The sequence below is a fragment of the Gekko japonicus genome, unplaced genomic scaffold (genome assembly GCF_001447785.1).
Source record: "Gekko japonicus isolate JY-2015 unplaced genomic scaffold, Gekko_japonicus_V1.1 scaffold693, whole genome shotgun sequence".
Classification (NCBI taxonomy): domain Eukaryota; kingdom Metazoa; phylum Chordata; class Lepidosauria; order Squamata; family Gekkonidae; genus Gekko; species Gekko japonicus.
Genome location: NW_015173144.1, coordinates 709,359 through 733,313, shown reverse-complemented (window position 1 = coordinate 733,313; position 23,955 = coordinate 709,359). Strand labels below are relative to the sequence as shown.

The 23,955-nt window shown below is 44.8% G+C and overlaps 1 protein-coding gene across 7 annotated transcripts in view; it reads left to right on the top strand.

The window, feature by feature from the left end:
• The window catches only part of SOX6 (SRY-box 6), a 678,959-nt gene that overhangs the window by 83,028 nt on the left and 571,976 nt on the right, over nt 1–23,955 (top strand). For all 7 annotated transcript variants that reach the window (XM_015422310.1, XM_015422307.1, XM_015422305.1 and 4 more), the window contains exon 2: nt 20,645–20,706. The gene's annotated coding sequence lies outside the window, so the exon portion shown is untranslated. The remainder of the gene's footprint in view (nt 1–20,644; nt 20,707–23,955) is intronic.

The following is a 23,955-nucleotide window of genomic DNA, read 5'->3' as shown; positions in this document are numbered from 1 at the left end:
AAAGAAATCAATCCTGACTGTTCCCTGGAAGGCCAGATAATGAAACTGAAGCTCGAATACTTTGGCCACCAAATGAGAAGGGAGCACTCACTGGAGATGACCCTGATGCTGGGAAAGATTGAAGGTCAAAGAGGACGGGGACGACAAAGGATGAGATGGTTAGACAGTGTCATCGATGCCATGAACATGAAATTGAGCCAACTTCAGAGGATGGCGGAAGACAGGAAGGCCTGGCGTGATCTGGTCCATGGGGTCGCGAAGAGTTGGACTCGACTGTGCGACTGAACAACAACAACAAAAGTGGTGCTGCACAGAGAATAATAAAACAGTGAGAAACTAAACCAAGATGGTGTGCTTGTTTCTGGGTTGCAGCATACACAGAGATTATGTAGGTTGCATCTCAGACAGGAAACCAGTCTATGTTGGTATCCAGTGTGGGGGGGTTTACTGTGGGGGACATAGTTCAGGGTCAGTATCCGTGGTTTTCGTATATTCACCCAAGGCTCAGCAGATACTTTGCTGAACTGGGTCCAAGGTGATTAATGTTGGGCAACTGTCCTTTTAGTACTGAGAACCATGTGTAAAAAGTTACCCCAGAAAATCAAGGGTTAGAGTACTCTAATCTCCATGCAGCAAGACTAGAGAAGATGCAAATCTGAAACGTCTTGAGCAGGGTTATTTTTGGGCAGGAACGCACCGGCTGGCTCACAAGTTGGCCATGCCCAGCAGGAACTCATTAGCATAATAGGCCACACCCAACAGCAGAAACGCATTAGGATTGGCTACATTAGGGGTGTGTGGCCTAACATGCAAAGGAATTCCTGCTACAAAAAACGGCCCTGGGTTTTGACAACAAACAAGGTAAACAGAATAAGAAGGAAAAAAAGGTGGGTGTGGCTGGATGACCACACTTCTGGTAACATGTGGGTGTGGCCTAATGTGCTAATGAGCTGTGCTGTCAGGGGCGTGGCCCAGTATGCTAATGAGTTCCTGCTGTTGGGTGTGGCCTATTATGCTAATGAGTTCCTGCTGGGCTTTTTGTACAAAAAGAGCCCTGGCAGCATGCTTGTGGATCTGTCCCCTGGGAGTCTGTATATACTGAATCGTAAAGGAAGCTTCATATTCTTTTAGGCGGTAGTAGCACATAGAAGTAAAAAATCCAGACAGTACCACTTCGTATAATCCGAATGGTGGTGATACTAGGTCTCTTGAAAAGCTTGGCTTTTGACTTGCTCCATCTCTGTCCTTCTGTTTAGCTGGTTTGATTCTTTGTTACTGAGTCCCTTGGCATATGCTACTATTAATAGCTGCAAGTAATGACTCACTCAACAGAACAGAGGAATATTTTAGATGTTTAGGCTAGATAATCTTGTTCTCCTGGTGGTTCACATATATCAGTTCTCTTTGCCTCTCTAGGGTAGCACATTATTTCTTTTTATAAATGGAGTTTTCAAGGGCAAATTAAAGTAGCTGTAATTTGAAAAAAAGTTTATATGTAGCTACCAGTCCTATAGTACCACTCGTTTCCATGTGTGGCTAGGGAGATAACATACATGCTAGACAGTGTAAAAGTGGCCTGCTTTCTAATTTTGCCTCAAATCCACACTAAATCTGACCATAAGGAAGAGAACTCTTCTGTTGTTTTTCACTCCCATGCTAATCAAAGCTGCTGGTTTTACACCTGGCTTAAAGGGAAAATACCAAACTGGGCAGTGACCCAACTAAATAGTGCGGTGTTTAAGAAAGTGGCAGGGCACCTTTATCAATCTGGAAGGAATACTGAGAGTGACATCAGAAACAAAGGTTTTATTGAGGGAATTATACAGGCAGCTCAGTTGGAGAATTAGCAGAGCAAAGAGCTGAAGCAGGAGCTGTCGTTATCCTTGCACGTCTGGCAAGAGTCCAGTTCCGAAGACAGGGGCCCAAGCATCCAGGCAGCAAATAATTCAGAAGTAATCCAAAGGAAAGAGCAATAGAGACATGTGACATGAATCAGCTCTCTGAAGCTACACAAACATGGACGGCACAGAGACATTCAGAGTGGACACCTCCAAGTCAATGCTCCCTCTAAGCTGTGGCACCCTGTGAGCACAAATTCCACTTTGTGAGCTACTGGCATCCAAGTGGTGAGCGAGTGATTTGGCTACTGCATAAATTAGTTGGCTCTGGAGCCATCCTTCCTGAGCTAAGACAGAAATCTGTGAGCCAGAGGCTAAGAAACTGTGAGCTAGCTCACACTAACTCAGCTTAGAGGGAACACTGCTCCAAGTATAAGGCAAGGCAACCATATTTGGGGAGAGTGTCTGGCTCAGTTATAGGGTAAGATGCTTTAGTCAAAAATTAAAAAAAATACTTGCTGGGTTCAAGGGGAAAGGCAAAGTGAGCAGTCAGATATATAATGTTTTTAGAAAAAGGAGAACAGGAGGATGCTCCAAAGACCTGGAAATGTTTATAAAACATGTAAGGGAAGGGAGGTATTAATGCAGGAAAGAGTTGTGTCGTGGAGACAGTCTTGGTTAACTGACTGAATATGGGCTTTTTATAAGCAATTCAAACTAATTCCATTACTGGAATGGTTTAACCTGTTTGTATGAAATACTAATATGAGTACAGTTGTTTTGTTAGGAGAATAAAGTCAGCAGGATCCTTTGAGAACACACATTAATCACTGGAGGTGTTGATTAATAGTCTGATAGTCATGTACAGGGCAAGGCAGAGATTCTCTTTGGAAAAGCTATTTTCTCAATAAATAGGACTAGGTGTTGCCCTATTAAGACATCTTGTTCTTTCTCTTTTGGATGTGATAATAGCTAGAAAGTTTGTTGCTTGGCCCACTGAGAATAGCAGAAAGAAACTGGTCCCAGAAAAATACAAGCCAAAATTGAGGATCAATGGCAATGCACCAGTACTTGTGGATAAGCTCTGTCTCTTCTTATTCAAGTAGACGAGAAGCTGTCTTTACTAATAATCAGATGGGTTCTCCTCCAATGTTTCATTGACTTTAATACTCAATATGAGTAAACTTTAGATTTTATTGGCTGAAATGAGATTTGGAAAAGAACCCTAAGACGGAACAAATTGCCCATAGGTAATTTTCTCCCTCAGTGGGTATCCTAGTACTTTGTACAAATCAGAAAATTCCCACTGCTGATTCATACCCTCCTCAGTTTTAGAGCTGAATTCATGCATAAACAGTGGAACATCTTGTTTTTTTAGTGCCATTGTGGCCAAAGTCATTAGCCATATAATTCATTGTCAATTTTGCAGTTTTGTTTTAAATAGAAGGTAATATATGCATTTTAAAATAATACTAGATACAGTGGATTTGAAGTACACCAAAGTGAATATCATTCTGTTGTTTGAAGAATTTGGTTTAATTCAACATAAAATTTATTAGAGAAGGTTAACTGCATGTTAAATTGCAGGTCTGAGTAGGGTGTTGTAGTCTTCCTAGTCAAACTGCTACTTGTATCTAGGCTTAATATGACAATCAGTGGGTGAAATAAATTTTCATTTTTACAGAGAATGCAGTTTCTTTATCAAGCTTAATCTGAACATTATGTTGCATAGGAAATATTGTTCATATGCTTTGATATCCCTGCAGGATTAGGATACATAACATTAGGATACTAACTTCTATAACCTTGCATAATTATGTCATTCCTAAAGTATTTTTAAAAGTTCGTATGAATATGGAATATTGGTCAGTGTTTTCAAATGAACTGATTCAACCACAGTCTTTGGACACTTTACTGATATCTAACCACATTGTTAGCAGTAGTTTACTGTGTTTAGATTAAGGACTAGAACTTGTGTTAGGGTTGTCTGCCTATGTGATATGGCAACTGGTCTTTTATATACGAAGCTGAGATGAATGAGAAATGTGAGTGTTTTGTAAGGAACCAACAGGAGCTTAGGAGGCAGGGACATGTGGGGGGACATGTGGGGGCTCACTGCATCATATGTGCCATGATGTTACTTCTGGGAAAACTTGGAAGTGATGTTGGGTAGTTTTAGGAATTGTTGAAACTCTGTGGTATTCAGCTGCTGCTTGCAAGCTAGCGGGGCTTTCCTAATTGCCTCACCGGTCAGCAATTTGCTGACCTGTGAAGAATGCACTATTAGGGATGCCATTTGCTTGATATCGGCCCCGGTCACATGGAGAATTTGCCGCGCGAAAGGCACGAATGCTGGGCGGATTTTCAGGGCGCGATCACACCGCAACATCTGGGAAGTGTAGCGCACCCGTGGCCAACCCGTGGCGTGCCGCCGAAGATGCGCAGTTAAAAAATAGCTGGAAAGATCTACTAGCAAATGGTTTGCCACGGGCTGCAAATGGACTCGTTTGGTGTGATCGTGCCGGCGTGTGCCTTTTCCCTCTGACCATCCTCTTTGCAGCGTGCTGAAGGATGAAACCCCGGTGTGCCACCGCTGCATCTGATCGCATAATGGCGGATCAGAATACGATGGCGCAAATAGCCACGCCTCCCCCCCATGTTTTCCGGCACGTGTCCTGCCAGGGTTCCCTTGTTGTCCTGCTGACATTCAGTGCAGCAGCATGTGTGTGTGTGAATGAGGGACAGAATCAGTGTTGCTCAACATGGTGACACTGTAGGATACCTCTACTGAGGAAGTTCCTAAAATGTGCCATGGCATGGTGATGTCACTTCTGAGTCTCCACCCATAAGTGATGCTGCCATGTTGAGCAATACCGATTTTCTCAGTTCCTGCCTCCCCCCCCATACCTGCTGCCAGTTGCCTATGAAGGGCTGGTAATCCTATCCACTACAGCAGCCAAGCCTTGAAATTACAGAAGTCTAATTCACCATATCAAGATCAGACCGGTGTGGAAGGGAAGAGACGCTGCTCATTTTATTTAAAGGGGCATGGAGTGTTATTGTCAATAGTTTCAGAAGAAGAAGAGGAGGAGGAGGAGGAGACTGGATTTATACCCTGCCCTTCACTTGGAGTCTCAGAGCGGCTTACAAAGTCCTTTCCCCTCCCCACAACAGACACCCTGTGAGGTAGAAGAAGAAGAAGAGATTGGATTCATACCCCGCTCTTCACTACCCAAAGGAGTCTCAGAGCGGCTTACAAAGTCCTTTCCCCTCCCCACAACAGACACCCTGTGAGGTAGAAGAAGAAGAAGAAGAGATTGGATTCATACCCCGCTCTTCACTACCCAAAGGAGTCTCAGAGCGGCTTACAAAGTCCTTTCCCCTCCCCACAACAGACACCCTGTGAGGTAGAAGAAGAAGAAGAAGAGATTGGATTCATACCCCGCTCTTCACTACCCAAAGGAGTCTCAGAGCGGCTTACAAAGTCCTTTCCCCTCCCCACAACAGACACCCTGTGAGGTAGAAGAAGAAGAAGAAGAGATTGGATTCATACCCCGCTCTTCACTACCCAAAGGAGTCTCAGAGCGGCTTACAAAGTCCTTTCCCCTCCCCACAACAGACACCCTGTGAGGTGGGTGGGGCTGAGAGAACTCTGACACAAACTGCTCTTTTTCAAAGACAGCTGTGCCAGAGCTTGTGACTGACCCAAGGTCACATCAGCAGGTGCAAGTGGAGGAGTGGGGAATCAAACCTGGTTCTCCCAGATTAGAGTCCCCCGCACCTAACCACTATACCAAACTGACTCTTAAGCAGGCCTGAGTCCAGGACTATTTCACCTTCTTGGCCTGTTCCCAGATAACTGTTGTGGGTGCTTAGTTGGTGATATATAGATACTAATAGAACTACCTGAAGGACTGTCTCCTCCCGTACTATGCAGCCCAGCAGTTACGATCTGCCTCTCAGGCCCTGCTCTCTGTGCCCCCTCCAGAGTGATGTGAGTTGCAGCAATAGACATGGCATTTTCTGTGGTGGCACCGCACCTTTGGAAAGCCCTCCGCCTTGAGGTTCAACTTTCTTTTAGGTGCCAGGCCAGGCCAGGCCAGGCCAAATCACATCTCTTTGCCCAGGCATTAAATCAGGGTTTTTTTAAATAAAAAAATTACCAGCTTTTGAGTGGTCCGCTTCTCTTTTATGGCTAGTTGTTTTGCTACTTATGTTAGGGTTGCCAGGTGCTTACTGGCTGCCAGCAGGGGGCTCCAGGATGCTTTCAGGGATCCTCTGGCACATGTGCTGCAATGACGTCACCCGGAGGTGATGTCATCACGCCGGAGATGGTATGCGGGGGATGCTCTAGCATTTGGGCAAAACCCCCTCTATGGTTACCATAGAGTTTTTTACCCAAATACTAGAGCATCCCCCGCGTGATATGCCTGGCACAATGATGTCACCTCTGGGTGATAGCAGTTTCGGTTTCAGTACTTTTAGATCAAATCAGTCAATCCTAAAAATAATCAACCCTGACTGTTCCCTGGAAGGCCAGATAATGAAACTGAAGCTCAAATACTTTGGCCACCAAATGAGAAGGGAGCACTCACTGGAGAAGACCCTGATGCTGGGAAAGATTGAAGGTCAAGGAAGACGGGGACGGCAAAGGATGAGATGGCTAGACAGTGTCATAGATGCAACGAACATGAAATTGAGCCAACTTCAGAGGATGGCGGAAGACAGGAAGGCCTGGCGTGATCTGGTCCATGGGGTCGCGAAGAGTCGGACTCGGCTGTGCGACTGAACAACAAATGGGTGACATTATTGCACTGGGCACATCGGGTGCAAGAGAGCTGTCTGGGGGCGGATTGAAGCCCCCCAAAGCAGGGAACTCCCACTGACCTTTGGGTCTGGCAACCCTAGCTTATGTCCAGTGGCTTGTTTTTAATGGCTTGTCTTATGGTAACTTTAATTGTGAGTGGCCTTAAGTAGGACTCTGAAGAGGCTGCATAAATGTATCCCAAATAAATAAATAATCAATACTGAGACATAAACTTCCTTAGAAGTTTTCATCTGACTGGGAAATCTTTAAAAAAAAATATTTGGAAAGGCTGCACTTTCTCAGTGGGGAGAGAACTCTATGTATGATCAGAGGTATCTGTTTGATTTATCTAACATGGAGCGAGTGCTCTGAAAGCAGTGTTCAGATACGAGCCGTGTCTCAAACGAAACTTTGGCAGGCAGGGAGGCAGAGGTAGGATTTACTTAATAGGGTGTGTACATAACACATGCTTGGGAAATGGTTTGTGAATTTAAACGGAGACCACAGGCAGCTGCTGTAGTTTTACTGCAGCTACGTAATGCAAATAACACAGTAAACAGCAAGCCAATATGGTCCATATTACTGTCTCTAGTGAACAGCATAGTAAAATAGTTAGGGAAGTAAATTGCTCGCACACTGACTTGGATGGCCCAGACGGGCCCATTTTCATCAGACTCTGGAAGCTAAGGAGGGTCAGCCCTGATTAGTATTTGGATGGGAGGACCACCAAGAGAGTCCAGGCTTGCTACGCAGAGGCAGGCAACGGTCAAACCACTTCTATTCCTTTCTTGCCTTGAAAACCCTCTGGGGTCACTGTAAGCTGGCTGTGACTTGATGGCATGTTATGCAGTAGGGTTGCCAAGTGGAACTTACCTTGGCGGCGGGGGACTCCCGGGTGGATACCGGAGTGCGCGCGGATACCGGAGAGCAACGCGTAGCGTCACATCCTGGCGACGGCGGTGCAACGCGTATCGCTGTCCCCCGTGGCAGGGATCCTGTAAAGACGCACGGATCCCCCGCCGCGGCTTGGCAGCCCTATTATTCAATTAATGAATGCCAAATTTACACAAATTTACACACATGGGGAAAAATGCATGTGATATGTGCTTGCAGAATCATGCTATGAGATCAAGAATTAGACGGGTTTAGATTTGCCTAAACAGAGCTATCATGTAGTAATTGTGTGTATGGATGCAATGGCACTATATAATGTTAAAAATTAGAGGAAAAATAAGAAGGCTCCTGTTTTTAATGTGAAGATGTGAGAGAATTATCATAAAGTGGTTTCATGCGTCTTTTATGCACACCACTTGTGTCTGTTTAATCTTTCACATGAGAAGCTGGAAGTACAGTGACAGATCATCATATTGTGTAATTGTAAGGCTCAGAACACACAAACAACTGCTGATGTTCTGTGACATATTTGCAGTAATGGATCGCTGTTACATTTCTGAATGTGCATTTTGGCTTCTTAACTGATTGTGCCCTTTATAATATAATTCTCAGTAGAATTCTCAGTCTATTGAAATATGTGGGCTTACAAGGGTGTTACCTTTTTTTTAGGATTGCACTGTTAACCAATATGTCTAAATCACAACATGGTTCCATCTGTGGATATTTAAATCCAGAGACCAAGGCCATGGACAGAGAAGACAGATCTTTCTACAAACCCCACTAAAGTCCCAAATTTTCAGAAAAATCTGAAATCTAAAAAATCTCCAAACGTTGGAGGGTTAAATCTCCCCCCCCCCAATAGAAGTAGTGTCTGTAAGAAATGAATGCCTCCAGTGGGTATTGCTAGACAACCACAACAGTATTTCCACCTTCAAGCCTTGGTTTCTGTCAGTAAAGGATAGGGCTCTTTCCCATGCAATTTTGGCCTTTGAGTGGAGGACTAATCAGGGTGAGGAGGACCACCAGCAACCTCCAGCGGTCCCCCCCCCCCCAGCTCTCATGAATCACCCAGGCCTGCCTCCTTGCTACTATTCAATGACAGCCACATCACAAAAGGCAATGCGTGTGGTGCTTAGAGTTTCAGACTAGGAACTGGGAGACCCAGGCTCAAATCTGCAGTGTGCCATGGATGGTCAGTGGGTGACTTCAGGCCAGTCACACACTCTCAGCCTAATGTACCTCATAGGGGTGTTGTGAGGATAAAAAGAAGAAGAGGAGAATGATGTAAGCTGCTTTGGGTCCCCATTGTGGAGAAAAGCAGAATATCAATGAAGTGAATAAATATAGCTAAAAGTGTTAGGTGGCGTAAATAGTGGGTGGGTGCGTGGGAAGGAGATATGGATGCAGGTAAAGAGGAGAGGCTATGGAGCTTTCAGGAAAGGGAAAGGAAATATTGGGGGAGGGGAAAATGAAATGCCCCTCACTAATTCTTGCTAATTTTCAACATGGCCCCATCTGTAAATGTTTAAAGCAGGAGAATGGAGCCAAGAACAGACAAGACAGATCATTCTACAAACCTGAGAAATGCCCCAAAGTTGCAGAAAAATCTGAACAAAAATACTTTGGGGGGATTAACCTTCCAAAATAATAGAAGTGCTCTGTAAAAAAACCCAGATTCATTCTGCAGTGGCCATTGTGGGGATTGCTAGGCAACTACAATGCTGCCATCCTTCAAGCCTTGGTTTTAGTCAGTTATGGCCAAGGGAGGGGGAGTGCCCTTTCCAGGACTGTTTTGACCTTTGAGGGAGAACTCATTGGGGCCAGGCCCACCAACAGTTACTAGCTGGCCCAGCTTCTTGCTACTACTCAGCAGCAGCCACAACACAAAAGCCAGTGTGGTGTAGTGGTTAGAGTTTCAAACTAGGTCTGAATGTTTGGTGTTACTGGGTGACCTTGGGCCCAATCACACACTCTAAGCTTAACCTGCCTCATAGGGTTACTGTGAGGAGACAATGAAGGAGGGGATAGAAAAAGAAGAGATTGGATTTATATCCTGCCCTTCACTCAGTGTCTCAGAGCGGCTTACAATAACCTTTCCTTCCTCTCCCCACAACAGGCACTCTGTGAGGTAGGTGGGGCTGAGAGAGCTCTGAGAGAACTGCTTTTGAGAGAACAGCTTTGAGAGAAGTGTGACTGACCCAAGGTCACCCAGCTGGCTGCATGTGGAGGAGTGGGGAATCAAACCTGGTTCTCCAGATTAGAGTCCACTGCTCCTAACCACTATACCAAACTGGCTCTCAGTTAATAACGTAAGCTTCTTTGGGTCCCCATTGTGGAGAAAGGTGGGGTATAAATGAAGATTAAAAAGTAAATTATAAATACAGCTTATATGGGGGGGGGGTTTGGTCATTCAATGGGTGGGAAGGAGAAAAGGAGGTATGGGAAAATGAGGATATGGGGCTGCCAAGTGAAGAGAAAGAGGGGGGAGGGGGATACAGGTGAAAGCAAGGTCCCCTACAAGGGCTTGCGGGTTCTGCACTGCCCAGTGAGGCCCAGCCCAACCCAACCCAAGGAACAGAACTTCACAGGGTTTATTCATGGAGAGGCTTCTGGGGGAAGGAAGGAGAGAAGGTGGGAGATAAGGGGGCTGGTGGGGGGGAAGAGCGAAGGACGCAGGCGAAGCAGAGAGGCTGTGAGGGATATTGGAAATGGTGGGGATACTGGGGAAAAGGAGATGCCCCTTGCAAGTCTGTGTGGGCCCCCAGCTTTTGTACTACTATTACTTTTGGTTTAGTTGTGAGCCTATGATGGATGCTGTGAAGGAAAATAGAAACACATCAACACGTTCTCTCCAATGGACTGTGTTTGATGACGTGTTGGAATCCTACAGTCCATTCAGCAGGTTAAGATCCTCCTCACAAGCTCTCCTCTCTATGCTCCTGCTTTAATAGGTGAGATGGGTGATGACCAGAGATGGGCATTTTTCAGTGATGGCATCTTGTCTGTGGATACCTTTCCCCTTGTTCTCTGCTGAGCACGATCGAAAAGGACTTCTCGTCTTGTAAAGACATAATTATCTGACTTTTGGCTCGGAACTAGAGCATACAGCACTTCTTCTAGCCACACAGGAGAGAGGTAACACATGAGCTGACTACTCCTCACCAACACCTGGTCATGCAGAGGCTCTGCTTGACAGCTGCTTGTTGTAAAAACAAACAAGAAAAAAAACCCAGCATCAACTTGAAACTTTCAGACCACGTGTCGTTTTCCCTAATGCACCAGGAGCAATGAGTTGCAGAGTGTGGGAATACACCAGAGTTAAGGCCCTGTATACATTGGAGTCTGCCTCCTTCCTTTTGTTGAATCATAGCCTTTTAAATTAAACCCTTTGTCATACCCCAGAGATGTAAGGTGCTTTAAAGGGCACCGGGGAGTCCCCGGGATCCTGACAGCTACTTGTTTTCTCAGGGAAGAGAGCTATAAAATGCACCGAGGGGGTCAGGAAGATTACAGAGATGTGTTTCAGCAGAGAGATAACCATTTGCTCTATCTGCTAGGAAGGTCAAAGTGGATAACTATTGTCAAACATGATCTGGATATGAGATGTGTGGGATGTGTGCTGTGGGTTGATTGGGAGATCGGGGTTCACCCTAAATCTGGATTGGGTGCAGTGTTCCCTCTAAGCTGAGTTAGTGTGAGCTGGCTCACAGTTGTTTGGCCTCCGGCTCACACATTTTTGCCTTAGCTCAGGAAGGATGGCTCCAGAGCAAAGTAATTTATGCTGTAGCCAAATCGCTCACTCACCACTTTAATGCCAGTAGCTCACAAAGTAGAATTTTTGCTCACAAGACTCCACAGCTTAGAGGGAACATTGATTGGGTGTGATGCTTCCCACCAGAAAAAGCATGAAGGATTAAAAGATTTGTAACATCTGTTAGTTTTTTTCAAATGCTGGAAGTTGGATTCCCCTTCATGGAGCAGGTGAGGGTCAGGATATGCATTTGTTTCACAGACATCTGGGGGGGGGGGTGTTGGAAGTAAATCTTTTGTGTTACATTTAGCTTAGTGTTGTATTTTTACTGTTCTTTTCCTTATATCTGTAACCAGTAGGCTTGACAATACGTAAGAGGAGCTCATTGGTCCATCTAGTCCAGCATCCTGGTGCTCCAGCTTCATTTGTAGAAATAAAGTTTTCCAATTTAAGAGAGCAGATGGTGATTCAAAATCCTCCTTGCACATCTTAATCATTTGCTCATGTTTAGACACGCACACACAGGAGAAGGGCTGACGTAATTGGGGAACTCTGCCCTTTGCACATGCTCAGAGGCAGCCTTTACTAGTGTTCCTCAGGTCCCTGGTAACGAGAGGCTGGATTTTCATTTTGGGGTGGTGGCATGAAGAAGAGGAACAAATTTTATATGCACATAAACACACAGCTCACATGGGCTTATGACACCCTCTTGAGTATCATTTCCGTGACTCTTCATATCAGCAAGGACATATAGAGAAGTGACTTCTTACACCAGAGACTCCTCAAATGCCCCAGGCTAGAGAATTTTTCCAGAAGATTTATAATAACAGGCTGTTTGTTAAGGGTAGCTGTCAGTGGCTGGGGCTAAAGAAGTTTGGGGTATTTTTTTTAAAAAAATTAGTGAACAGCTATAGTGATAGAACTTATTATTTCGAGGCATACCTTTACATTTATTAGAGAACTGGTTTCAGCTGGTAGCTTGAGGACTTTCCCTAGGAGAACTTTAGTTCTAGAACAAGGCTTAGAGACTGCTGTATAAGACATTTTTGTTGTCATTCATATTAAAGCTGCTTTAAGCCAGGGGTGTCAAACATATGGCCCGTGGGCCGGATCAGGCCCTCGGAGAGCCCCAATCAGGCCCACAAGGCCTTGGCTGTTTCCTACTTCCATTTGAAGTTGTGCCGCTGCCACTGCCATGTTACAACTTGCTTTACCAGTCTCTGTCAATCACACAGAAGAGAGAGATGGGCAGGCCTTGCCTGTGCGATTGAGACAGTTTGGTAAAAAAAAAAACTGGCTGAGGCTCCTCCCCCTCCTCCCGGGGGAAGGAGGGAACAGCCAGAGTTGGCTTCCTCGCCAGGCTGCAGGAGACAAAGGGAAGCCTTTCTTTCCTTCTCCTGGTTGAGGCTTCTCTCTGAAGGGAGGGAGGGAGGGAATGAGGGAGAGTTTGCTTTGCTGAGCTGCCTCACTTGCACGGGAGAAATTTCAAGCACCTTTAAGATCGACAAAGTTTTGTTCAAGGTGTGAGATTTTGTGTGCCTTGCTACAGTGTGTGTGTGGTTTTTTTGTTGGGCTCTTTATGCCAGGGTTCCCTCCCCCTTTTCACTGTATTCATGTCCTCATGATCTGGTCTTTCTCAGTAAGAAAGCAATGTGAACTATTTTAGAGGAGGAATAACAAGAAGTCACTGAGGTGGATTAGACTGAGAGTGTGTGTCCTGACCAAGTTCACCCCCTTCGTAGGAAGTTATAGTTACTTCTCTGGGGAAGAGTATAGTTTTATAGACAAACACATGGAAATCAGTCTGTGTCAGGATGCCTTCTCATGTTCTTGACCAGCACATGAAGCAATTTATGTACAAAAGGTTGCAATGCCCAGCCATTTCATGTTTTCCCCTGGGTCCTAGGTTAGGAACACTGAGCATGAGATTTTTGTAATATAAACGTCAATAAATCAAATCTGCAGCTTACAGATAACACACCTGAACAGCATACTCAAGATTGCTACAGAACAGACATTTTGATGCAATAATTTAGAGCAGAGGAGTCAGTTATCAGAGACTGTTAAATAGACAAAATATTGCAAGAGTGCTCATGTTCTAAGCATGTTTTATTTAAAGTTTTAAAAATCTTTTATTGTGTTTGTCTGTGTCATTTTATAAAGCTGATATCTCTGCTACCTGGCATTACATTTTTTGACACACATGGCCCGGCCCAACAAGGTCTCATTTATGTCAGATCTGGCCCTCATAACAAATGAGTTTGACAACCCTGCTTTAAGCCATTCCTAATTCTGGTAGTCTTATCCGTGGACCCACAAATGTTACATAGGGTACTAGACTAGTTTTAATAGTTGTGATGTCCTGTAGATTTATCAGGTTGCAGCTCTTTGTGGTGTCGTCTGCCCTGACACAATAGGAAGCTCTTCATAGACTGCTTATATTCAGTACAGTCTGAATGGGATTGAAGTGCTATGTGTGAAGAGAGGGTAGAGCAGCCATGGGGCTGTGTGTGTGTGGGGGGACTGGTTCAGGAAAGGATTTGCTGAAGAAGTGGGGTTTTCTTCCCAATAGTTTCTTGCTTCACACTGTTTTGAACAGGGTAAGCTGTTTGTTTTTCCTGGCTTGACTGCCTTTGTGATGGTGGAGCCTGCAGCTGATTCCCAGTTCTGAGGTGTTATCGGAACAACAGGAGGTCTTAATTTGCTCAGGATCACTGGGCATGGTTAGCCCTTTTCTGTCTTCACACTTATTTGCATTGTTGCCATAAGCACAAAGGCTTTCAGATGCAAATGTTTCTTGCACTGTTCTTTCGCTGTCCTGAACTTTCTCCTTTTCTTAAAAAAAATTATATATAAGTGTGTGTGTACAAGCTGAATGCAGGGGCTGAGATTGTCTCTCTCTCTGTGTGTATTTAACCTTCAGGCTTAATTGTGTAACCCATTATAAAATGTTGATGCTTTGTTCCTAAACTCTCTACATGGGGTGGTGTGCATTAAAGTGTATTTATACTTTTTTGGATTAATTAGTGATGACCTTCTGAACTGCTGTCCTTGTTTAATTGGGGTCTCCAAAGCACTGTAATGGCATAAATAATCTGATAATGAGTTTCAGAGCGGGTTTCAAACGTACATAATAGCTTTGCATTCAAAACGGCAAATGAGATTTGTTGACTCTATACTGGGTTATGCCTGGCATTGCCCCCACCCAGTGTCCTGGGCTTTTAAAGGAGAGCTCAGATGTTTAAAAAGATGCACTTCAGCCCGCAAATTAATTGTTAACCAAGAGAAAAAAAAACTTCATTTGCTGTATTTGTGTGTCAGACTGCTGCTAAAGCACAAGAGGAGGAGGAACAGAAATAGAGAGTCAGCCCTGGCTATAATAGAGATGATGCAATTAGATACATCTGTTTGGGAAGAAATGGGCCAACCAAAATGGGAAACAATATATCATAGCAATAAAAGGGGGGGGGGAATCCTTGTTGTCTTGTTAGTCATCATTCAATATTGGGTTATGTAAGAAAGTTGGAGGGAAACGATGATAGAATCGTAGACAAATGACTGCATCCAGGTGCCCACTCTTCGGTCTAAGAGCCTGGGCAGCCCCTTGGTTTACTGAGGGGCTGCGGACAATGAAAAGACAGGGAGATGGCTAGAGCCAGGGCTATTTTTGGGCAGGAACGCACAGGAACGGAGTTCCGGCTGGCTCCTGACTTGGCCATGCCCTGCAGGAACTCATTAGCATAATAGGCCACACCCAAGAGCAGAAACTCATTAGGATTGGCTACATTAGGGGTGTGTGGCCTAACATGCAAAGAAGCTCCTGCTACAAAAAAAGCTCTGGGTTTTGACAACAAACAAGGTAAACAGAATAAGAAGCAGGTGTGTGTGGCTGGATGACCACACTTCTGGTAACACGGGGGTGTGGCCTAATATGCTAATTAGCTGTGCTGTCAGGGGTGTGGCTTAATATGCTGATGAGTTTCTGCTCTTGGGTGTGGCCTTTTATGCTAATGAGTTCCTGCTGGGCTTTTTCTACCAAAAAAAGCCCTGGCTAGAGCAGTTGTGGAGAAAGACTTGGGACGAATCCAACAAGGCACAGGCTAAAGCTTGTTTGAAAGACTACTCTGTGGTGGTGATGACAGCAAAGCAACTATATTTTTTTTTTACCATAATTGCATTCAGATAGTGTAGACCTGCATAACTCTTCTGGATGGTCGGGAGCCTATTGGGTTCTGGCTGACAGGAGGAAGTGGACTACTCTGCAGCCTGCTGTGATCATTTTGCTAAGTACTTTGCAGATAAAAATGGCCACATCTGTCCTGACTTGGACTGTGTGTTAGCTGCAACAGGATTGGATGGTCCCAGGGTGTTCATTTGTCCAGTTGTGTGGGATACCTTCCAGCTGGTGCATTATGAAAACGTGGACAGGATTCTTGGAAGTTTGAGACTGATCACTTGTTTGTTCGACCCTTGTCCCTAATGGCTGCTTAAATCTGCGAGGGGGGGGGCTGCCAAAGTTGGTGTGGGAGACAGTAAACGCCTTCCTGAGAGACAGGGTGATCGCTGCTGCCTTGAAGCAGGCACTGGTGCATCCACTCCTAAAGAAACCTAGTGTGGACCAGGACAGTTGAATAAACTTTCAAATGTACCACGCTGGAGCAAGGTGCCTGAACAAGTGGTGGCTGGCCAACTTCAGAGATTCCTAACTGAAACTGGTTGCTTAGAACTGTTCCGGTCTGGGTTCAAGCTTGATGATGGGACTGACATGGCCTCGGTCATCCTGGTTGATGACAAGCACAAGGAGATGGACAAGGGGAGTGCAACCTTATTAATTCTCCTGCATCCTTGAAATGGTTGGTCTCATTCCTCCAAGGTTGGGGACAGAGGGTGGTGCTAGGGAAGACATCATGACCAGTGTTCCCTCTAAGCTGAGTTAGTGTGAGCTAGCTCACAGTTTTTTAGCCTCCGGCTCACACATTTTTGCCTTAGCTCAGGAAGGATGGCTCCAGAGCAAACTAATTGATGCAGCAGCCAAATTGCTCGCTCACAACTTTAATGCCAGTAGCTCACAAAGTAGAATTTTTGCTCACAAGACTCCACACCTTAGGGGGAACATTGATCATGACACCCTTTGATGTGTGGTGTCCCCCAAGGGGTATTATCATATGCAGAGCTTTTTTTTGTACATAAAGCCCAGCAGGGCCTCATTAGCATAATAAGCCACACCCAAGAGAAAAAAATCATTAGCATATTAGGCCACACCCATGCCTTCCCTTGGCTTGCCAGGGCAAGCCCCCCCTTGAAGGGAAGGCAGTTTAAACTGCCTTCCTTTGGGTTGCCTGGGCATCCCGCAGCCGTGGGGCGCCCGGGCAAGCCTCCCCAATCCTTCCAGCCCCCCCGACCCGCCTGCCTCAGAGTCACTGGGGGGGTGTCGCTCTCCAGGCCTTCCCTCTGTAGCCACGCATGGAGAGGTTTTGGCTGTAGTGGGCGTGGCCAACTCCGAAGCCAGCCGGAACTCCGTTCCTGTGCGTTCCTGCCCTAAAATAGCCCTGATAATAGGTTGTAATTCGCCCTGAGCCATGCGGTAAATAAATAAATCTCTCAGTGGCTTTAGATTGTGGTATCTTTCTGGATTGTTTTTTGGGACTGTAACCGGGAGGCACTGTTCTACAATGATTCTGGTCCTGCCTCAAGAGCAGGTTTCAGAGTGTGGTGCTGGGAAACTGCTGCTCCGTCCTTTGGCCTTTGGCCCATGGGGTTCATTATTCAAAACCGTTTTATGCTCCCTTTCGACCCAATCAGGGTCCACAAAGTGGCAAATAGAAAAAAACCCCATTAAAACATTTAAACAATTAAAATATAATTACAAAATTCAGTTAAATCACATAAACAACACTAGAATGAGGGTCGATAGCTGTTATTGGGGGTATGCTGTTGAAAGACACCAATAAAGGAACCTGACAAATCTCCCTGGGGAGAGTTCCGAAGTTTTGGTACCACGGCTGAGAAGGCCCTTTTCCAAGTTGCCACTCATCTAGCCTCAGATGGTGGGGGCAGCCAAAGTAGTGGCTCTGAGAATGACTGGAGTTAGCGGGTAGGTTTGTATGGGGAAAGGCAGTCTTTAAGGTATGCTGGCCCCAAGCCATATAGGGTGTTAAGGGTCAATACTAGCACCTTGAATTGACCCCAGAAGCAAATTGGAAGCCAGTAGAGACAGAACAAAACTGGAATGATTTGGTCCCCAAGACCCACTCCAGTGAACACTCTAGTCACAGCATTCTGAACCATATAGCTTCCTGACAGTCTTCAAGGGCAGCCCCATGCAGAGTACGTTGCAGTAATCTAATCTAGATTCTACCAGGGCATGCACCACAGTGGCAAGATCTTTTCTACCTAGGAAGGGCCACAGCTGGCTCACCAGCTGAAGTGGCTAAAAAGCAACCCTGGCCACTGCTGCCACCTATCCAATAGGACGCCTGGGCCCCAAAGCACCCCAAACGATGAGCCTGCTTCTTTAGGGGGAGGGCAATCCCATTCAGAAGAGGAGATAACCCATTACCCGGGTCAGACCTTCCCGCTAGGGTTGCCAAGTCGAAAACCGTCGGGAGCAGGGGACTCCCGTCGGGCGTCCTATGCGCACACCGCACGCACGTCACCAGAAAGTGACGTTATGACGCCGGGCACGCTGGGGGCAGGGCCACGACCATCTGAGGGGGAAACATAGAGTTTCCCCCTCGGATGGTCATGGCCCCTCCCCCAGCATGCCCGGCGTCATAACGTCACTTCCTGGTGACGCGCACGCCGGGGTGGGGTTCCCCCTGGGGGCCAATCCGCCGCCGCCGGGGAACGGGCCTCTGGGGCGGGGGTTTCCCCGCCCCCCCAGGGACTTGGCAGCCCTACTTCCCGCCACCAGTAGCACTTCCATTTTGTCATGATTACGTTTCCACTTGTTAGCCTGCATTCATTCCAAAACTGCCTCCAGGCACCTGTTCACAGTTTCCACAGCCTCCCTGGGATCAGCTGGTAGCATGAGATAGCGTGTCGTCTGCATATTGGCTGGCCTTGCAGGTCCACCGCCGGGCCCCTGATGTCAGGGGGTGTGGCATATGCTAATGGGTTATGCTAATGAGTTCCCCTAGCTCTTTTTCTACGAAATGACCCCTGTCTGTCTGTCTTCTCTCACCTGCTGGCTGGGGATGTGCCTGGGGTAGTGGAATGGGGAAGGGGATGGTGCCACGATAAATAGGGTGTGGAACAGGGGGAGATACAGTGGTAGGAGAAGAACAGGCCAGGTAAGGGGAAGGGACAGCAGGCATTTGTGTGCCATTGCCCTTTCTGGTTCTTCTTCCAGCCAGGGTGATGCTGGTTACAGTATCAACACCCCACTGGGCTTTAATGTCTCACTTTTCACTGCCAGGTCAGTTACAGGTAAAGTGGCAGTCACCCATGATTTAATTCTGGATGGCAGGCCTGATCTGACATTTATCACTGAGGCCTGTTTCGAAGTTACAGTTGGTACAGAATGCTAGGCCAGAGGGTTGTCTGGAATAGGTCCATTCTGATGATACGCATGGCAGATTCTTCGAGAATATAAACCCTAAAAGATGGCAGGTCTACCGAGTGCTGTCTCACAAGCCCAATCACTTTTAAAATACATCTTGATTTATTAAAGAATTAGTGCCTCAAAGCATCTTAAAGGTAAAGGTAAAGGTTCCCCTTGCTCGAAAGCCAGTCGAGTCCGACTCTAGGGTTGCGGTGCTCATCTCCGTTTAAAAGCCGAAGAGCCAGCGCTCTTAGTAACTATTGCGTACTTTTAACTTATTTCTCCCAGGATCCAGAGGATTAAATAGGGGGGCACAGAACTCTGGTATATGAAGGAGATGCTGCTATGGTGCTCATCTCCGTTTCAAAGCCAGCGCTGTCCAAAGACGTTTCCGTGGTCATGTGGCTGGCATGACTAAACACCAAAGCGCACGGAACGCTGTTACCTTCCCACCAAAGTGGTACCTATTTATCTACTTGCAATTTCTTGCTTTCGAACTGCTAGGTTGGCAGGAGCTGGAACTAGAGATGGGAAGTCACTCCGTCATGTGGCACTGGAGTCATGTGGCACTGGGGTCTCGAACTGCTGAACTACTGACCTTCCACAGCCTGCAGTTCAGCATCTTAACCACTTGAGCCACCGCATCTTACAGTAGATTAATAAAATACTGATAATGAAACAGTACATTCCTAGCTAGCTTTAAGTACTGTAAAGTGGTAGGGAGAGGTCCCAAAAATCCTTTCAGAACGAACGAACTAACTAACTAACTACAGAACTAGAAAAAATTAGAGGCAGACAAAAACATTGTGGTAGTGATATACTGGGAAAAACGACTGCAGTATTGTCTCTTGATGTGAAATATAACGCATGCTTCCATCTTTCATAATTATCAGTTGCAAATAATTCATTTGGAGTAGTACAGGTTTTAAATCCAAGCTCTAGTACCTTGTATTCATTTCTGTTTTCAGGGTAGCATTGCTGGTATCTATGCCCATGTCCTGGAAAGAAAACAAGGCCTTTGCAACAAAGTGCCTTTTGTTTTCACAAGAACTAAAACAGCTGCATGCAGACCAAACAATAAAAATAAACTCCTGCCGAACTACCTTCTAACACACAGGGGTTCTGGAGAGAGGAAACCAGGGATATTTAGAGGCATAAAGTGACTCATTGTGCTAGCAAAAGAATGTTATAAGGCAAGCACTGTGGCTTGGAGTTGCATCTGTTACCTTTCCAGGCAGTACTGAGGGGCATTTAGAAAGGAAGAAAAAAAAGAGAAGTTAAATTGAATAATGCTTTATACCGATTGTGCTCGAGTAACCTTCACACAGTCACACAGCAAGTTAGACAAAAGAACTTGGATCTGGTCCCACCAACAGTCTATGAAGAATTTTACCTTACTTTTTAATGTTCTTTGTACTGATTTCCAGCTCAGCTTTGAATAAGTGCACCTAATTTTTTCCCTATGAACATAATCTGCGCTATGTAACTAAAATAATATTTCAAAAAGACGTACTACAACAACTTGCCTTTAAAAAAAATCTTGCAGCATTGTCCCATGCTTGCTTTTCTGATAGTTTTTAGAATTCAGTAATGGGCAGTGTTGCTATGTGAGACAGAGAACAAAGAAATATCTGTTTCCCTTGATATTGGCTTCCTGGAAACAAATTCTATGTAAATTGTTAATCTATTATGGGTGAAAACAAAGCTTTTTGTAACTTCTTCATTGATGGTTCAAAGTGCCTCAACTGGCATTAATAGTGAAAAAGATAGTTTTTAAAATATTTCAACAGTTTTTCCTTTTGTGTTTTCAGGTCAGTTTCATGAATTCAAAAGACATTTACCAGTGATTTCTGGGTGACGGGGTTGTGTATTTGTAAGTACTGATATATTTTACTATCTGTTTGTACCTGACACAAAGCAATTTTTATGTACGTACATACGTATGTACGTATGTGTAAGTTGCCCTCTAATTTCTAAAATGATGGACGCAGTATAAAAACATGGTGAAAGTTTAATGGCATGCTGGTTCAAAATCCAAATCTGCAAATTAACAACAATCCACATAATACCTTTTATTACAACCAAACAAAATGACACAAAACAGTATGAAGCTTTTGATTTCTCCAGAACCCTCAATGAGGCAGGATGTTACGAGGGGGGGGGGACGACCGTGTGTGGGGACAAAAGGAGATGACTATAATTTTAAAGTCCTTTTATGGTCAGCATCCCTGTGCTCAGTGCAGGTGGGAAAGTAGGTACCTTTACTGGCAGGTCATGCTTCAATTCCTCTGAGCAAGACAAAACCCAAATGGTCTATCTCAATTGGAATTGTACTTGTCTGACAAAGAGATTCAAAAATCTCTTGTAGGGCTAAAGCAAAGGAGTTGCTTGATATGGGTATTAACAATTTATGGTGATGCCCTTACTTGCCTGGGCCTTATATAGATGCCCTTACTTGCTTGGGCCTTTTCATATATCACAACTACTTAATTGTAGAAACACTGCTGTATCTTCTTAATTAGAAAAGGAAACTGGGAAAGTGTGCCTGATGCCCAGAGTTGGTGGTGTTGTGGCAGAGTAGACTTGATACAATAACTTTCATTCCTCATCTCCATGTCCATCATGAGCAATGGTCCCAGGTAACATTCTTTATCCATAAAAAGTATAATTAAAATTTTGGTGGAATGTGATTCACTGTGGTTGTATTGGCACTGAGGCTTAAGCTTGAAAAAAGCAAAATAGATTTATATACAGTACAACAGATGTACCATATGATGCATGATAATTCCATTCTTTAAATTACATACAATGTGTGTACTGGAAAAAGTGGGCAAAATTTTTATGGTGAGCACAAGAATGCTTAAGACATGTTTGGTTCCACTAATACAAATTTCATGAATCTTTTAAAAAAATGTTGTAAATTTGTTTCTGTCTACACTTATTTGCTGCTGCTGACACGGAAATCTATTTAACCCCTAAACTTACATATCTGCACTGTATAAAACTACATGCAGTAGTTATTCTGGGATTTGATATAATAATTTATAGTAGTACTTTGCATTAACTGTACAGGATGATACTGAACAACACTATGTAAGTACATAACTACCAAGCATTTAGATAGCATTTTAGGGTGTTCAAAGTGTTAGCTTATGTTATCTTGTACTCCTGACAACAGATTCATAGTATGGTTTCCATATTGTAGATTGGCTCTTGAAACAAACATCAAGGCTTGCCTAAAATCACCTAGGGAGTTTGTGGCAGAGGTGATATTCAAATCAGGGACTTCTGATTCATAGCTTAATCTCTTAAGTGATGTGCTATACCAGCTGTCAAATCCTTAGGAATACTTTCATTGAGCAGTCCTATATCACCAAATGACAACATCATTTATTGGTACGTCATGAAAACTGCATGCTGGCTTCTGTTGATTTAGTTGGCTATGTCAAGTGTGTTTTCTAGAAGATATGCATCCGTATAGTCACAATGGATGTATATTTGACCAATTCCACAAGGAAACTGAGGACTGAATGAAATTGTAAATGGAACTTCCCTGAAATCCTGTAGAGTGGTCTTTGCAACTCAAGGTTAAGGCACATTGATTAGGTCTTGAAGGAAATTGCACTGTGCAGCTGGCTATGTTTGCTTTGCAGTTAAAGAATTTATTGTTCACTTTATCTGTATGGCAAGGAAATTCCAAATCCTCTTAAGGTAAACATAAAATGTAGAATTTGTAATGGAATTGGTTTACACATACATTTATACCACTTCATTGGCATTCCTTGATGGCTTGCAGCTCAGCGTGTGGACTGTTTTAACTGACAAGCAGGCAATGTTTGGAAGCGTTTTGTACTATTTAATCTATGATGTGTCATTCACTCTTGCAAGATGTCATGAGTTGCTTAATTCATCAGGTGAGTTCATGTGAACTGGCCCTTCTGGTGTAGCAATGCAAATTGTATCACGAGCATTAGGAAGAAGTGCTGCCTCCCTAATTTCATTGAAAGATTCTGAAACAATCTATCTGTACTGACACTGACATTTGAAGGCTCATAACATGCAAGAAACAGTGCCCCCCCCCCAACCATCACTGCCCATGTACCTTGGAATACAATCTCTAAAGATTCCATTGGGTTTCTGGTTCAAGAGAATATACCTCTGATGTCTGAGCAACTAATCCAGTGTCGATCATAGGAACTCTTCTGTCCAGAAAAAACCCCTGTAACATCAGGTCAATGGTAGTGAGGAGGGCAGGGCAAGATAAAGTTTAGGAGGAGATTGACAATGTAATCCTAAACAGAAGAAGAAGAAGAAGAGATTAGATTTATACCCCACCCTTCACTTGGTGTCTCAGAGCGGCTTACAAACTCCTTTCCCTTCCCCTCCCCACAACAGACACCATGTGAGGTCGGTGGGGCTGAGAGAGCTCTGACAGAAACTGCTGTTTTTCAAGAACAGCTCTGACAGAACTATGGCTCGCCCAAGGTCATCCAGCCAGGTGCAAGTGGAGGAGTGGGGAATCAAACCTGGTTCTCCCAGATTAGAGTCTGCACACTTAACCACTACACCATACTGGTTCTCAAATACACCAAGTTACACCCTCCTAAGCCCACTGACCTCAGTAGACTTTGTTGTTGTTCAGTCGCACAGTCGAGTCCGACTCTTCGCAACCCCATGGACCAGATCACACCAGGCCTTCCTGTCTTCCGCCGTCCTCTGAAGTTTGCTCAATTTCATGTTCGTTGCATCTATGACACTGTCTAATCATCTCATCCTTTGCCGTCCCCGTCTTGTTTGACCTTCAATCTTTCCCAGCATCAGGGTCTTCTCCAGTGAGTGCTCCCTTCTCATTTGGTGGCCAAAGTATTTGAGCTTCAGTTTCATTATCTGGCCTTCCAGGGAACAGTCAGGGTTGACTTCTTTTAGGATTGACTGATTTGATCTTCTTGCAGTCCAAGGGACTCTCAAGAGTCTTCTCCAGCACCGTAGTTCAAAAGAATCTATTCTTCGGCGCTTGGCCTTCCTTATAGTCCAACTCTCGCAGCCATACATGACTACTGGGAATACCATTGCTTTGACCATGTGGACTTTTGTTGGCAGGGTGATGTCTCTACTTTTTATC